At 43.1% G+C, this 17,829-nt stretch overlaps 1 protein-coding gene across 3 annotated transcripts in view; it reads right to left on the minus strand.

Moving 5' to 3' along the window:
* Positions 1 to 17,829, minus strand: part of LOC139700975 (serine/threonine-protein phosphatase 2B catalytic subunit 2-like) — a 779,444-nt gene that overhangs the window by 719,538 nt on the left and 42,077 nt on the right. The window lies entirely within an intron of this gene.

Consider the following 17,829-nt stretch of genomic DNA (forward strand, 5'->3'; position numbering starts at 1 on the left):
TTCTTAAATCTCTTCTCACCCACTGTCTAGTTCTATACAGATAATATTCAAGAAACATGTTGTTTCCAATAAAAATAAAGACAAACCAAGATAAGAATGAAACTTGTCCATTACTTCGGGTTATTATTAACCCGAAGTATTATTACGAGGGTCATCCGGAAAGTAGTACCCGTTCGTGAAATAAAGACACAAAAGTAAATATTAACAAACATAAAAAATTTTATTTGAAAGAGGATACTTTAAACTACTTCTCAACATAATCTCCAAGCAAATTAAGGCATTTGTCATAACGTGTGACAAGTTTCTGTATTCCTGCTGCATAGTCCTTCGCCGCCAGCTCATTGAGATACGCGAGGGACCCATCTTGCACAAATTTTTGCATAATGCAGATGGTGTTTAACAATTTCATGAACAATTGTTCGAGAAACATTGGGAAAATGCTCACAGATGTCATCAATTGTGACGCGCCGATCGTTCCTCACGAATTCGTCAACTGAGCTCACCAGTTGGTCTGTAATGACAGACGGTCTCCCCGAACGCTCATCGTCGTGTGTGTTCCCCCTCCCCATGTTGAAGTTGCGACACCACCGCCGAACAGACGACTCGTCCATTACATTGTCTCCATACACCTCCTTTAATTGGCGATGAATATCACATGGGCGAACGTTTCTTGCATTGAGGAATTTAATCACTGCCCTCACTTCACAACTGGCGGCGTTCTCAATTTTTTTAAACATTGTAAACAATCACAGAAACAACACAGGCAATGCTAGCGTCACGCAACTTGGCTCAGAGAAGGCAGACAAGCCACTGAAGCTATCTGACCTCGTCCAGCGGCTACTCGCGTCGTCAGCACTTCATGCGGCACGAACGGGTACTACTTTCCGGATGACCCTCGTATATAGTATATTATTATATGTAAAAATACTTAAGTAAATCTGGGGAGAATCGGAATGAATTTCCTGTAAAGGCTTTTAATTCGCGTACATTTGGGAAACCTGAAAGTTGATATTGGCAAAGAAAGATAATATCATTCTCGCTGGCCATGAGAACCAATATTAAATTCAACCCACGGAAGGGTGACACTACATCGATGCCAAACGTATTGCGAATTCACGCTCTTCGGGGTATCTGGTAATAATTCTACTCACCAAACTCTCTCGGTAAGCATGCTTCCCTTGCTATAACTTAGGGACGTATTTAGAGTTACAAATGGCAAAGTTACTCAAAATACAAGTAGAGCAGAGAGCCGCACGCATTGAATCAACTTCTTCTTGTTGGGCAGAGTGCTTTCCGAATAACTGGTCACCTATTACAGCCTCGAGCACCGCAGCTTAATGTAATGTGATGGCTTGCAATTGGCCTAGGATGAGGACACTAAAGGAAATGCCTTTGTAGGACCTAAAATATAGCGCCGTCACTAATTTCTGTACGCCATCCTCTATTTCAGCACGCAGCTCAGCAAGCGGACTGAGTTTGACGAGGGATTTATGGAGATTGAGGTGGAGGGGTGGAAGAGTATTTTTCATCAGGCGACACCCTTGCTTGCTGAACTGGCCTCAGTTTCTCTCGAACTCTGCTCTCGACTCGTTGCGCACAAAAAACAATATCACGCGTAGTCGACTTGCTCCAATACCGATTGCATGAGCCACGCCATTCGAGGCATTCCCAAGACGAACTATCCTCTACCGAAATTCCAATAATAATCGATCCCACGATTACATACAATGCTCCGGGAGAAATCGGGATTCCACAAAACCACAATCAAAGTCAAAACCTCGCAATGGTGTCCTTAAGAGGGAATCACCGATATTTTTTTTCAAACCACAAAATGAGAACAAGGAAAAAGAGAAAGCTTAACACGCGCGGTTCTTTCTTCATCATTTTAAAATACGTTAGGAATGGCGAAGGTACAATGACCCGCAGCTGTGAATCAAGAATCGATTGAATTCCACTGGGGCTGACACATTAATGTGGATCGATTTTTATAAGTAGGAATAAGTACTCTGTATATCAACAGGGCATGAAGAGGAAATTTCTTTCATGAAGAAGTATCACGTTACGGACAAATAAGAGGCACGTGAACAGATGTGTACCGAGTGCGAAACTCCACGGATCAGAGACTTGGAGCATTGGGAAAAATCAAACCAGAAATCGGATATATCCATGCACGTTTCCGTTAAGAATGCCAGAAAACATATGTCCAGATGTGACAAAGAGAGAGACGAAAAAAAGAAGAGGGCCACCTAGAGCACCTAATAAATTGGAAATAAAATTTTGAGGGGCAGCGCACACCTCGCGAGGTTGAATTTTTAGGGCCATAATAGAAGGCGTAAATGAATGGAAGGTCGGACGGGGAGGTCAGAGGGACGAATATATGTAGAACACACGACTGCGTGAAATGTGAGTTTTACGGAGAGGTACGTGAAGAATGTAGGATGGTTTTTCTATCTTTGTGTTGAAAAATTTATGAATGAATGATCCCGTAATTAATTCCTAATTCCAAAGTATTTCGCTTAAAAAGAACAAAATATGTTTAAGAAATTCAATCACTACCAGTCCGGAGCGCAATACTACAAAAAAAATTGGGCTTCACAGATCTTACACAGAATAGAAGAATTTAGAGTGACATGAAACCTTTCTGATTCAAATAGGTTTATGTTTCTACGCAATCACAAACGCAAACGATATTTCCAAACTTTTACATCCCCAATCAACACCCCATCCCCATCCAACCATGAAACGCTCGGATCTGAACTTACTTATCGCCAGATGGAGGCAATGAATTGATTATCAGCTACGAAATCCACAGTACAAACATGTTAATGTTTTTTTAAACAGACCATTATTACCTGTATGTTGAGAAAATTCTTACAAACAGCTGCATCCCGTACATGTCCTGATACATTATCCCATTCAATCATCAGCAAATTCATCAACACGACTTTCATTTTATGTAATTCCTTCCCCTAAAGATTAAATTCTGTTTCATACCCCATTAGTCGGGAAACAATGAGAACAGTGACACCGAGCTCATACCTCAGGTTAAAACACACCTTAATTAATGCACGAACCGACAAAAAAATAAGGAAAACTTGCTGCGTGACCGAGGATCTAAACAGCGCGTATCCGTCCTAAGCCATGACTGCCTGCTACCTTTGTGAAACACTTGTTAAGTCACACTTTTGAAATATCGACCTGCGGCGAGCGAACTTGTAACTTTATACAAGCAAGGAGCTGTCTAATACATTTTCACGGAGTGAAACAAGATCACGAAGACAAAGGCGACGGAGAAGAAACATGCCAAGCGTTACGAACTAGCGAACCCTTTTTTTTTCTTTTACGGCCTTTCTCTTCCAGAGAAGAGGAGCTAGGAAGAGAGGCCTCGTCGCGGAAGTGAAGGGAAAGAGGAAAAGAATCGAAGGACGTCGAGAGAGAGAGAGGGAGGGAAGAAGGGACAAAAATTAAAGCCAGCTCCACGCGTAAGAAAAGAGTGAGTTTCCTGTCGAATATAAGGAAAGGGAAGAAGAAAGAGGAGAAATAAAGGAGAGAGCCCTTGGGGTTTACGCAGTTTGGAGAGGCGGGGAGAGCCAAGGGGGCGGGAGTCGAAAAGAAACAGTAGTTTAGAGGGAGGGGTCGAGGGTGCTGGAGTTTGAGGGATACGGAGAGAGGGCGAGACGGTGGAGGGAAATAAAAGGGGGACGGTGAACGGAAACCGGAGGCGGGGAAGAGGGGACGTGAGAGGAGAAAAGGGCTTGGAATGGGGAGAGAGAAAGAAGGGGATGAAAAGGTGGTCGGGGGAGGGAGAGAAATGTAAGGGAATAGGCCGCCTCAGCGTTCGAGCGGCGCCATCAGCTTAATGAAAACACCTTCCCACCTCACCCTCCCCACTCCACTATATAGATGCCACCACCCCTCGCAAACTCTTACCCGTTCTCGAACCCTCTCTCTCGTAAGCCACCCATATTCCCACTCCCAAGACGCCCTCACCCCTCCCCCACACTCTCCGGCACCTCCGGCGCGGAGTAATGACGCTGTCCATCAAGGACGACCGACGTGAGACGAAGGGGTGGGTGCTCTGGGCTGAGGGAGGTGGGAAAGGGGGCGGAGGACCAGGGAGTCCATGTGGAGGGGTCGGCGCAAATGAAGGATGGGGATCGGAATGAATGGATGGGTGCAGGGTTGGGTGGGGGGAGGGCGTGAAACACAAGCACCACGCCCGCACACAGGAAAACGGGGAAGAAGAGTGGATGGTTTCGAGCTGGAGGAGGAGGGATCGAGAGGGTGAATTCGGCACGTGGAGGGAAGAGAAACGACCCTCTCCATCCCAACCCCTCCTCGACACCCTGCCCGCCCCTCGAGTGCCTCTCCCCCGACGCCACCCGGGCCATTCCCTCGGCCCTCCAGGGGACGATGGAATTCCCCTCTTGTCCCTAATCTTTACGCTCCCCGCTCCAATCCTTCCTCGCCCTTGCCCTCTTCCTCAACCGAGCAAGTTCGCATCGCGGAACCCGCGATCTTCTTTGGGCGAGGACGCAAGACTCCGTTGGGTTAAGAAGAAACGCCAGTCCAAATTGCCACGAGCACAGTACCGCCGGAACGAAATCGATAGTTAAATACCGAGACGAAAAAGTTCTCCCGTGAGCGAATCAATATATTGTTCCCGCCCGCGGGGAGAAAGTATCATGTCGGCACAGTTGACAGAATTATGTCGTCGTCTAGGCCTCCGAGACATTTTCGTTCGGCCGCTCCAAGCTTTCAGCCGAGACCACGACTCTCAGTATTCAGACCTCCTAAGCCTCGGGAATTCTATCATTCATAATTGAATAAGAAAATATGTAAACATAGGTATTTATTAAAAATCGTGCGTAGCTAATTACAGTAATAACAATGGGGAAAGTTTTTAGAATAGGATCAATATTATGGGCAGGGTGACCAGATTATACACTTGGTTTCGGGGATTCATAGATCATAGGGGATACAAACTATTGAACTTAAGGATATTCGCAATCTTAAAAATAAAGAACAATTGCCATGACACTACATTAACTCAAACTATAACCGATAGAGTATACTAGTATAGTATAGTATAGTATATATGTATGTATTGAATATATATATATATACCTAGAATATATATATATACATAGAAGATATATATATTTAATTTCCGGATGCATAATAATATGCCCTTCCTGTTACGCCTCTCGGTTATCGTTTTTTTATTACAAGTTTCTCGTATTGACTTAGGTATGGTATTCCTGGCCACCTTACTCGCAGTAAAGGTAATATTCAATATTAATTTATTTACCAAAGAACACTAAGAGAATAATTTCATGAGCGAAATACAGGAAAGGTGCAATTTTTTCAAACCCCAAACCAGATAATTTTAAGTGTTTCTAAAAATATCTCTCTTTAAATTGGAGATTGTAGTCTGAAGTGGGGTCCATCTGGACACCCAAATAATCAGCGATACATTTCAGTATTAATAAATCTTTGGGGAGAATAATTATTCCCTAGAATCCGCATTCGATCAAGGATGGGGCAAGACAGGAAAAACAAGAAAAATGAATGAGATAACTGAAATCAATTTTTTTACATTCATTCTTTCCGTAATCTATAACTTTCGTGGAAGCTATCATTCTACTGAAATGAGGCACGCACATTTCGTGATTCCACGCACAATCGTTCGGGAGAACCCAGTGTTTGCATTTTATTTCAGTAACACTCATATTTTCCTCGGACTACGGAGAATGGAACAGCCGGTAGGTAATCCTGATAATCTAACATTAAAACCTGCATTTTTCCGTGAAAATAAATAATTATTTCCGTACGCTCTGCTTCCTTTTCCCCCTGAATGACACCCGTCACATTTCTTTCCTCATATCCTCGTCCCACTACATAATAAGTGAACATTTCTCATTAGTCTTTTCTTTGGGACTTGGTTTCGACCTGAACGTTTACTTTAGGGGACCTACCAAGTTGCTTGGTAAGGAAATTAACGGTACTATATCTCCGAGTGAATGGCTCGCCGAATAAGCTCGTTTTCTTGTGAAAACATCGCGGTGTCATTTCTTTTTTTTTCCGGAGCACCACAAGGAGCGCGAAGGATCGCGTTACGTGGTATGCACTCCATAGCCGCCGCCGGGAAAGTCGAATGACTAATTATGACGAATCCCCACATTTGTTTACTCCCCGGATTAATCCTCGCGGCGCTCCGACCGGTCCTGGAAAAAAAATGAAAAGCCGGAATGGCAAACCTGCTACGTCAAGTTCCACTACAAGTTCGTGCGTCACGAGCTGCGAGCCGATAAAAATCATCACTCGGACTGGATAGAGTTTCACGAGAGATATATACCAACCACGGTAAGGGCAACGGTATAAGATTCTCCCTCACTCACTTAATTGGGAATTTTAAGTGGCATTAGTCCCGACTCCCAACTGTTCTCCTCACTTCATTCCCTGTCTCTTATTCTCCTCTGCAGCGATAAAACACGGTCTTCTGGATAAATACTAGCTTATTCGAGTACAAATCTCCAGCGATTCCTGTACAGAGCTTCATAAAAAATACTTTCAAAAGTCCGTTCGAACTTTAATTTCTTTAAATTGAGTAGTTTCAGACGCGATGAGGTGGAATTCGAACATAATAAAGAAAAAAAAGGTGATGTACATCCTAAAGATGATTTAATACATCGAAAACTGGTCGCTATTAAACTTATCCAGAGGAAAATTTTTACTATCTTTTCTTTATTCTTAATTTCATAGTTTACACTTCTTCAATCCTAATACGAACTCCTTCACTCCCATGCATCCTGTTTCAGAGAAGTCTTTGAAAATCAGCGAAAGACATTAATAAACCAAACGTTTCTTATCTCTTAAGACTAAAGCACGGAAACAAACGCAATGAGTTGAAACAATCACTGCACGCTATGTAGAGTAGTTCCTTCGCATTCAAAATATTTTTAGGAGCCCTAAGTGCTCGAACGCTGCATGGAAGTCCAGTGAATCAATAGCCTGAAGAAATTATCAATCGTAGAACACAATAAGAGGAAGCGGTACCAATTAATGATGACGTAGGTTTCCGAAATTCCGATGAATAGCTATTTCCATTGTTTTCCCCATTTCCGAACCAAAGCAAGCGAAATCGAAGAAGCCTCTTGAATCCTGGGCGCCGCATATTCCCGAGGCTTTTCACTCAAAATGCTTTGAGTCTCGGTGATAGAACACAATCACTCCTCTTGAGTTCACGAAGACAAAGATAACAAAGAAATATTTGCGCCCATATTGTGCGGAAGTAAGATTCTACCCGGATTTGAATAATCTAGTTCCATAGTTGGAACTAGATTAACAGGAATTTGAAGAATTGCATATTTTGTCCGGAATGGCATGGAAAACGTGGGCCACACCTCATTAAACTGAAAGCACCCATTTGTTTATTTATAATTGTCATGCTTAAATCACACTCAGAGAAATTTTCATTAGTTGAAGGAATGTTTGATCGAGCCTATGACATGTTTTATTGTAATCGTACACACTATGGAATTAACAGTACCATACATATAGACGGATTAGGACGAACCCGAAAAACCTTCTCAATTACCAGTCAGCGCTCCAATACCAAGCCACCGTGAACGAATGAAATAAATTTGTTGTCCTATAGGGGAAATTTTATAGAATAAATAAATTCAGCATGAATCGATGTAAAAGTGCATTGAAGCACAAGGCCTTTTACCATCAATGAAAAGCGTAAATAGCGAACGAATTGACTCCATTCACTTCAACATCTATTGCCAAGTTGATATGATAATAATTAAATTATTACTATTCATTAGGAATAAAATGTGTCACACTTTTTCTATCATTTCTTTTGCAACTTTCACGTTCGTCAAGTTTTTCACTATCACGCTTTGGGCTAACTAATGTTGGTTTTTTTTCAGCTACTTCTTCCTATTATGGCTACCATGTATTTTCCTTGATCATGTATATTTCTTTCCATTTATTCAATTGTCAAGCACTTCACCAGGTCCATCACTTTACTCACTTGCATTATTACATTTGCTTCTCGTATCGCGGAGCCCAGCGCTCGTATCGCAGAGCCCAGCCAAAGACGGGCGGGGGGAAGTCACCTGACCCGAGCAAACCTACCATTCATCAACATCTCTCTCATGCAAGGTGCCACACTCGTAGCGCTTCGGTACAAGATGGGCTGGACACAGAATAAATACCAGAGTGTGTGACAGCCGCCCAGAGATCCTAGAGCTCCCTGAGCACCAAAGGAGGAGCCCCTTGTGGACACCCTTGGAATCCCTAGGCTTTCTCGCGACGATGAAGGGCACGCCCCTGAAGAATTCGTCGCTCCCATCCCACGAGCGGGACGAAGAAGGGAAGCACGTACACCCGACGTGAATGGGACCTCAATGGTTCATCGGCCCCTCCTCCTCCCGCACACGCCGTTAGAGCCCGGCCTTAGTAAATCCCCCGGCTTCCTTTATTTTCCTATTTTTCATTTCGCTCCATCCCTCAGGGCTCCTTTGGGATAAAGGACTCCAAGAAGGGCCTTAAAAGCCCTTTCCCTCCCCCCCCCCGCCAATCCTCACACCCGGGACCGAAAAGACTGCGATCGTGAGCTACGACGGAATGGCCAAACGCATTTCCGAAGTGTAAGCCAAGAAAAAAATACAATCGGCGTACTGCTCAGTATCTGAAAATGATTGAAGCCGTTGAGAATGTTTTTTTCGCCAGGGAAATATTTTCACGAGCATCATGCTGTGGTTTTCCACGTGCAAAAACTATCCAATTTTTGAGACACGGACTGGTACCTGGCGAAAACAATGCGGATGATTTTTTTCATAAAAATGGAGAGCACAACATTTTACCAAGTTTAATTGTCCACAAATGAGATCCATCCCTTTCATGACTAGAGAAAATATCCGAGAGTTTCTTAGGTTGACACATGCAACTAAGTACCCTGTGCTCATAGGATATAAAAATTTTAGCGAATATGACTGTAAGTTGATCCGAGCGACTGTTGTGAAGCTTACCCGAATTAAAGTGCCTTGCGAGACGCACTTTAACTCAATCAATTAAAATTTTGGAAAAAGTAATGCTCTGCCGAGGAGTTTAAGCAATTTCTGAAAATATTTATCAAATTCTGTCCAACATATGCAGAACCAAGTAAAACTGTTATTCTCTTGGCTAGATGCATGCATACAATGCTTGTATATCCGTGGTCGATTCGATAAAGAGTGATCATAGTTGTTTTATTGGCATAATTAATTGTCCAAGAATTTATTTTTATGCTACATTGTCAGTAATGTGTAATGAATATTTTGTACGAAGTTTCGACGATTTTAACCAAATATTGAATCGACGGTAGCCGTTACAAATTGAAACGTAATTTTCAACTAGAGGACACAAAAATGAAATTTTTCAAAAAAGATTTTATAGTCAGTTTCGTAGTACCAACCCCGCATAAACACGTCTCAGACTTTCTTTTTCTGTTATGAACATGTAGGTTGCACCGAATGAAACATTCAATATTTTTTTAACAGCTTTTAACGATAATCGACAACCTTATCTCACAATTGCAGAAGCGGTGAATTTGTTCAATTCCGGGGAAGCAATGACTTTTAATATATTTTACCACACATTTAGGCGTTTTCATACAGAATAGGCAATACAGAATTGCACTGCCGCAATTAAAGGGAACAAATTCAAGACATTATAAATTTTGTACATATAGTGCACCAGTCAACAATACCAATCTACATGAGGGTGGAACACACTTGGTGCTTAGGTGAACGACGTTTGACATTCACATATTCTTGATAGGGTTCCTATCCTATCGGTCCTTCTATAGCGAAGCGAGTTCTAGTACCCAGATACACATGCTGGTTCAGTTGTAGTTGTACTCAGAAATCACATGGAAGTGAACCCAGGACCCTTCGACCCGCAGCCAAACTCTCTACTCACTCTATTAACACTCAATAATCACTCCATGCAAAAAGGTAATTAGTATAAGAAGCCAATACTATCGATTTAAATCCGCCTATTCTGGAAGGACTCAAACCATTTATCGTTCAGTGCTGCTATTTTCTACAACGATAAAAATCAGTGAAAAACCTATCAGCTAAATATATACAGAAGATACATACACAAACCTTATACTACCTGCTCTGCCACTAATCAATGAGATTTCACGCACTAATGATTAAGATTGGCGGTTTAAACGAACGCTGCCAATACAGAAATATACATTATGTCATTCGCCAAAACAAATTAATTGCTCTTGAACGAGGAGAGCAATGGAAAGGTGTTGCGACAGCGATACTGCCGATGACAGTGGTATCAAATTTTCACAATTGAATCCCTAATGCCCTCTTGGAATAGTGTCCCACGATTGTACACTCACGAAATCAGCCCCTCCCAACGAAGTAGTTCTTCCGTTCACATCAGGAATATTTGATGACTTAAAACGAACCACCGACAACGCTGAAATCCACATGCACGCGCGAGAGACACGAAATTGAGAGACAGTGGGCTATACAACAAATTGAACACGGCGCGACAACTACGCGTGGACCAGAACTTGCGCGCGCGTGTATCGTAGTGGATGATATCAAGCGAGAAACAGTCGGTGATCACCAAGCTTCCCGCCTCTATCTCCAATCTCGCCTCGTTAGCCTTGTACTACATCGAGCAGTTCGAAACACGTAATAAAGAGTCCCCCACCCCGCCGAGTCGAACGGAAAAGATTAAATGGTTTATGTCCGTTCTCAACCATCTTCGAAAAGGAAATACCCTGAGGTAACAAACACCTTTACGGTTCTAAAACCCGCGGGAACTCTTGAACAGAGCTATCGTTTCTGCATTAGTATTCGCAAAACTCAACCATTTAATTAGGTTACAATACAAAACGTAAAACACGCTGCGTACGCTAACATTCAGCATTAAAATGTGGGAGCCGTTCAAAGGAACAAACTGCACGTCACGTAACACATCGTACATGTATACTTGAAGTACAGGTTAAAATGTAAAAGTAAAAACAAACGCAAAGAAGCGTAGAGCAGAGCCGGCGACGTCAGTTATTGAGGCAGAGTCACATTCTAAGGATAATACCGAAACGAGGGCAATACAACGATCGCAAAGGAAATAAATCTCTCCCTGGTACTCTATACGATGCAGCAGCCGTTTCTCTGTCTCTCGCGGAATGAATAAATCCGTGCGGCGGCAGATGTTCCCGTCTCCTTAAACGGCTCACATCAATGCAATAGAGATTTGAAGCCTCAAGGCAGCATTTATAGCTCGGTGAAGCGATTATGTGAAGGGATAATACCGGTGGCAACCCGTGATGCTTGCCAAGGACCCAACGGAATACAAATTGGACCGCAAAGAAAAAAAAAATTTTTGCCAGTTGGAAATTGCCAGTTAGCTCAACACCGCGCTGAAATTAGACCTGAATGGTCGGTCACCAAAGGATAGACGCCGGTCACATTCAAACCGACTTAGCAGAGAGAAATGTGTGACTGTACGTGTGTGCAGGAGAGAGAGAGAGAGAGATATTTGACCACTAGAGATAATTTGCATGCGCCTTCTCAGGCGTGAGCAACGGCCGCAAACATTGGGTGGAATTGATAATGGCCAAATTTTCGCGTCAATCCCTGCTTCGATATCACATTGTTTTTCCGACGGGTCGCTTTATATACTCGACCATTTTAATACCAGGTAACGCCACGGCAACTCCTATTCATTAACTTTATCTTTTCTTTGCCTCGAAATATACATAAATATAAGAATAGCAGGCATTTTTCACCTTGAAGAATCTTCTCTTCCCCCAAAAATCAATAAAAAAACCGTGCCCCCAGTTATGCTGATAACTCATTACATAGAGAGAGAATAATACGAGCTCTAACAAGTTTCCAAAATACTTAGCCATGGAGGCAGATAACTACTAACTTAGAAACGAGCACAGGTGACAAGTTTTCTTCCTTTTTGTTCACCTCATGAATATTTACTCCCTCCGGTGAAAAAAGATCAGTACTTATTTCAATTTCAACTGAAACTTGAAAATTTCAAAAATAAACCCCATAGAACCCCTCAAAGCAAATAAATATGCATCAAACTTTAATATTTTTAGCATGGAGATAGAACAATAGTAAAAATAACTACTCCATTGATTGGCACTATAGCCGGTGACAGCAGGCATGCTTGCGTTAAAATGACTTGACGGAGAAACTTGACGGAGTCGAATGACTTTACAATAGTATATCACTGAGGTAAAAAAATATAAAGCAGATAAAAACTTATTTCGCCTTGAATTCTGAACGACAAAAAAATTAACCGAAGTCAGAGTCAACTCTGCCATATGAGTGAAGGGTGTGCATTAAATGATAAAAACGGCGAAATACTGCAAAAGCATTTTGAAAAGCTATAATTATTTATTTATCTCCTATATTCTACTCCCAACGTATCCCAAGTGAATTGGCACGGAAAAATCTGACGCCGTTGGCGTTCCAAGAGTTGAATAAATAAAAAAAATAACACTGACGTTGAACGAATCTTTGAGATTAAAAATAAATAAGTTCTTATGCTGTTCGTTCGCAGCTACCTTTTCCACTATTCGGACGTCCTTTCTGGCATAAAACCGTTCCCAACAGAGAAACGGAACGCCTAATTCGGGATCCAATGTAACGATGTGCCCCGTGCCCTTAAGTTTCACGCATAATTGAAATTTTAACACCGAACTGATTTCAAAAATAGATTTCCTGCCCCGCAACATTTCTTTGCTCACATTTTACAAACAATCTCAAAAAAACAAATAACCCATCCGCCTAGCTGGAGCAGCAGCATACACACACACAACGACTGTTTGTTGGACATTTGCGGAATGACCTAAATTGCAAACCTGAAGACGGGAAAAACTATAAGGCAAGTATGCCTACTGGTGAGTTTGAAATCAATAAGGAGGCATTCCTTAGGTTCCTTTACAACTTTATCGGCTCATGAAACTCTGCTAATAATTACACGTTGATGCAAATAATGTCGTGCTTCACTTCTCATACAAACTCCAATCATATGTTCCGAGGAGTACAATTTGGGTGGCCAAAGGAGATAAAAATATCCGATCAATACTGAAATGCGTATAATTTCCATTCCATATTTATATATCTCTTATTTATAATCTATATTTATAGCTCCCCAGTATTTATTAAGCTATTACAGCACACACAACAGCCCTGATCTTCAATCCAACTTCTTTTCTTCGAATTTGAAACACGCAGCCTACGAGTATATGGTCTATTGCAACTTCCTACACGTGCTGCCAAGCAAGGTCACTTAATGATTTGCCAACCATCGAATTACTCAGTTATCAAATTAAATTCAATTCCGAAACATATTAAAAAATGTCATCAAAACTCTTTCATAGGAATTTAAGAAAATGGAAAACCTGTATTCCCTGAGTACATGGAATGTGCATTGTTTTAATTCATCAATATCACACACTTTTGTGTCAATTCAGTAATGGTGGTAATACCTGTAAGTATGCCTCCACCGCCATACACTTAGAAGCAAACTTGTCTTTGATGACTAAAAATGGGAACAGCGGATTGAAGAACTTTTTCTCCGTCATATCACCGCCACACATTTTTATTCCTGAGATTACAGCTAGACAACGGAAAATAAATAAGATCTATGAATATTTTCCCATGAACAAACAATAGCGGTCGACGGGGTTACTGAGAGGCGTGACTATTCCCTAAGGTTACCTCGCACTGATTAAGTTAAAGGAAAGAAGGAATGTAGGCCAATAAGATACCGAACACCAAATGTGAGGAACCGAGAGAGAAAAATTAATGGGGTCATTTTCACAGTCCGCATGCCGCCAGAATATTACGGACTCTTGCCTTCTTGGGAAATTCAGAAATCCTACGTGAGGATCGCTTTATTCTTTGCCTCTTACATGAGGGACCACGTTCCCACTTTCATTTCATCGCCCCACTTCGTATTTGCACGACCCAAGCGACGACGCTTACGACGCGACGACAATACAAGACGAGCAATCAACGAGCTTCAAACTTCCATCTGCCAAACGATCTCGTTCACCGAAGTCGAACACGATTCACAAACCTCAATGTTTCCTTTTTCTTCCACACTTCCCCTCCTTTTTTTAACGGATACTTTTCCTTCGATAATGTGAGCCCCCAAATCCTGCGAAGCGTTTATCCATGGAGTCAAGTTCAACTCTTACGTGAGCCGCTTTATTATTTGCTATTTACTTTCCATCACAGAATTAAGTTGGTATGCCTGCGTAGTGCCGGAGAAAATATATTTTTTTACTCCTTGTGTTACTTGAGTTTGCGAAAATACGGACTGATTTTCAACATGCATGTGTAATTCAACAAGTTTAAGGATCGTATTATAAAATCATCACTGATATAAGCAAATGAAAACGACTTATTTTATCAAATCTAATAATTTACTCCACAGCTTGGGGTCTGGAGCCGGCATTTGGGTAATCGGGAGGGCGCGTTAACACCTAATGCTTAATTGCGTCGAGGATTCGCTCCTAAATTGCTTGAATTGCGTTGAAACGACGGAATATATTCTATAGGATTATTGTTTATTGCATTATAATGACAACAGGCTCATTTTCGTAAATTAAATTACTCAACTCGTTCAAGTGTGACGTGCAAGCATATTAGGGAAAAACTTGATTATTATTACATCAACAATTTATTGCGAAAATAACATTAAATAAACACCTGTAAACATTATTTTAAGAATTGAATACTAGAGGTGGCTAAAATGAGATTCCCCGTCATGGAAGTAATATATAACTCGCAATGATGAACACATTAAGAATACACATCATAAACGACTAATACAAATGACGAGAGATGAGATGCCATTGTCTTCCGATTTTAGCACAATGCAGCCCTTGTTTTCAGTTTAACTTTAGAACTAAGTTATTTTATTGGCGCTTAAAACATTTATTGGCGACGCCACGCCAAATGTGAAATGAACAAACCGCATCCTTTAATACTTCACCACGCTAGAACGAGACGATTCAAATCAAAAATCCTGTAAATACGTTTTTCCCGACAAGTAACTGTGGGCATTGTCCTTTAATGTGATCGGCCAAAAGTTTTGTTTGAGTTTGCCGTCGTCCTCAACCATAAGGCGCGTGAATTAGACACAAGAAGAAAGGATGGGGGCCGTAGGTTCTTTCTCCTGAGACACCCGAGGTTTCCCAGGGAGTTTTTGGGTTAAGCTGAGAATGTGTTCATAAGAATTGGTCAATATTTGTGAACTCTCGGCCCTTCGGTAAGTAACCTTAAGCTCTACTCACAGGTAACATTGATTTCATTTAAGATTATAAAGCGGCGGAGGATGAGGGCGAAGGCTGAACGGTTGGAAGCGGACCTCAGAGCAGTTATGTAGCGGACCGGATTCCGGCCCGCGGCCCTCACGCTGGACAACCCATCGCCACGGCCTAATGAGACGAAGAACACGGTAGGAAAGTATATGCGGAGGAGGGGTCGCGTGGGCAACGTGCGAGCGGGAAGCTGTCAAAGCCGTCGTCAACTCCTCAATCAGAAGGAAGCCGCCCGCCCTCGTCTCTCCGGTCCACGCGCCGGCGCAGATGGAACACGCAACGTCCGACTGAACAATGAATCGACACCATATCGATAAATTTTTCATATCGATCATGTCGATGCGGTTTATTTTAAGAAATCGAAGGTCGAAGATTACCCTCGCCACAAGGAATGCATGACAATGTTGTATGGGTAATAACAGAGTCGTCAATGATATAAAAGTATGGCAAATAAAGTCGACAACCCATATGGTTGATACATACGATATGAGCTATGCAGAGTATTTGTGATACATTCTGGAGCCGAAATCACGAGCTAAACGATACACACTACGGTCGATTCTGAAGAAATGAACCACGAAGACAATTTGGGACGCATCCTATGTGTTCACATAGAAGGGTGGAATGTGTTACCATTCCGAGTAATGAAAATAGAGACGCTATCACAGTCACAAGTATCCACATCGTCTACCAACGATATTGTCAACATGCGTTAGACGATCCTGCAGATTGCGCTCGAGCTAACAGACATGGTCGACATTACCAAATGCGCCTGTTATTGCTCTTTTCCTGATTACTACGTCCATATATAGAATCGTCCCCGTCTCGATGTTTCCTACAGATCGACGCAGGATACTTGAGCATCGCACAACCCTAACGGGACACACCCTTTCATTCACGAAACCTTCCGCCTGGGAGAGAGCTCCCCTCTCCCGCGAGCAAACCCGAGCGACACGCGCGGCAGACAACAAAACATCACCTCTCCACCACGCAATCCTGAGATTTCTACGCCTCCATTGTCGCCCCCCCCCCCCCAAACCCGCCCCACCCTCACGTAACGACGGTGGCGAAGTCCCCGGGAGAGTAGCCGAGAGGAGGGAAGGGAGAAAGAGAGAGGGAAAGCCGGGGGGGGGGGGGAGATAGGAAGAGCCACGATGACGGAGGAGGGCGAGCGAAGAGGAACTGGAATGGCGAGAACAGGGACGCCTGCCCGTGTGTGCTGGGATGAATGCGAGCGGCGGTTAGGTATAAGGGGGCGCTCTGGTCACGGCCAGACAAGCGGCGGCGACCCGCTGGGCGAGCTATATACAACCCGGGTGGTGTCAATAACCTCAGGGTAGATACCGTTACTTTTACGTGTGTGCGTGGGGAATCGGGGTGGGGGAGAGAAGAGTAGTGTAGGACCTCGGGTGGGATGAAGACGGGGAGGGGATCCAGGGGGGGGGGGTGATACTACTCCGAAGGAAGAAGTAACGAGAGACGAAACGCGTGGGGCCACCCCTTGCCGGGCTACCTTCTCAGGTGGACCGCGCTGAGCCTTGGGAGGATGTCAAGCGAGACGAACTACGCTCGTCGACAAAATACGAGTGTACACAAGTCCATCGATCCATTGAAAACGCTTCCGAGATCGATTGGCCCTATACCTTGAGCTAGGCAGTGAAGGCCGTGTACACAACGCTTCCTAACCCCACCTTCTTGATCGAAAACTATAACCGGTCAGTGAAAAACAACCACAATTACCAACCATAAAGTTAATATGAAAGGTGAGGGCGGAGCTCACCTTAAACGAACGGTAAGCCTTGTATACACGTCACATAAGGTTTATTATGGGGACGGGCGTGGGGCAGTTCCCTTCGTTTTGTCTGCTGTTTCCCAGAAAGAGCTTGGACCCGAAAATTCACACAGCCTGGTTTAAGAGAAATACACCTACGGGGGTTTCGAGAGGTGTCAAAGATTGGTCCTATCCAGCCAAATACAGGTCATCAGTAAACAAAATGACAGGGCATTAACTTACGACAAGTTTAATAGGAAAGTGATTGTTCATAGCCATAATTCTTCCACGGATTACTGTTAATGTTCGCTGGTGGGACGCACACAGTTGCCACCTCAGATATACTAACTCGACCACGGAGTTAGCTCAAATGCAGTAGAAGTAGTAGTTTTTATGGGAGGCGACCGACAGCTAAGGTCATTTGCGCCAATAGGGATGGATGGAAAAGGAAGGGTGGAGAGAAACCCGGCGTCGACATTAGCCTACTCTCTTCGAAAGGCACCCAGGGGTCCGCAGTTAAACGTCCCATCCGACGGACGTCGTACTCACTCGAGGTGCTCTCCACAAAGCACCTAAGTAGGGATCGGGATATTTGTACTTGTCGTATCCAGGATTTGAACCCGGGCTCTCCCGGTAGGAAGCTTGTACGTTAGGCACCGCTACTCACCCCGATCCCCAAATG

The sequence above is a fragment of the Hetaerina americana genome, unplaced genomic scaffold, assembly GCF_022747635.1.
Source record: "Hetaerina americana unplaced genomic scaffold, ioHetAmer1.1.p SCAF_11, whole genome shotgun sequence".
Lineage (NCBI taxonomy): Eukaryota > Metazoa > Arthropoda > Insecta > Odonata > Calopterygidae > Hetaerina > Hetaerina americana.